Source organism: Hippocampus bargibanti, linkage group LG13 (assembly GCF_051943395.1).
Source record: "Hippocampus bargibanti isolate YZ-2025 linkage group LG13, ASM5194339v1, whole genome shotgun sequence".
In the NCBI taxonomy this organism is placed as follows: Eukaryota; Metazoa; Chordata; class Actinopteri; order Syngnathiformes; family Syngnathidae; genus Hippocampus; species Hippocampus bargibanti.
Genome location: NC_142746.1, coordinates 16,805,175 through 16,805,791, shown reverse-complemented (window position 1 = coordinate 16,805,791; position 617 = coordinate 16,805,175).

The following is a 617-nucleotide window of genomic DNA, read 5'->3' as shown; positions in this document are numbered from 1 at the left end:
TCTCAAGGATAGTGTATCATTGAGAGAACAACAATGTCCTTTTGTGATGTGGCTGTTTCAAACCAAAGCAGGTTTTTTTTTAGAAGTTCAATTTCATTCTATTTAACCTTCACCGAAAAACTCGGGAAAGACAAAACAGCCAAAGTTGAGTGTGCATAAATGAGGAGATTTTGGAGATGAGACTTTGCCTTCAAACTCAGGTGAACTGCCCTTTTTAATAGAGAGGTTAATGTTGTGTTGGCCCCCATTGTAAATCACAAAAGGCATGTAAATGAAGACATAAATTATAGATTACAGGGTGCAATGTGAAAGGAATAACAAATGTGAACTTTGGCGGTATCGCGTATCAATCTCGCAGGCTGCTGTTATGAGAGTCCAACTATTATAGTGTCAGGGATTGTTCCCCTGTGGCACAGACAACCCATCCCAGTAATTTAAATTTACAAGATAGACGTTAAACCGGTGTCGTTAGCTCAAGTGACTTTGTGTACATGGTTGGACAGTAAACAGTTACATATCTGGCTCAAGGACAAATGCCAGTTATTGGATCGGGTGACGAGTCATTAGACTACAGTTCTCCCTTTCCCGTCTGTTATGGCGGGGCGAGAGGTCCAGTC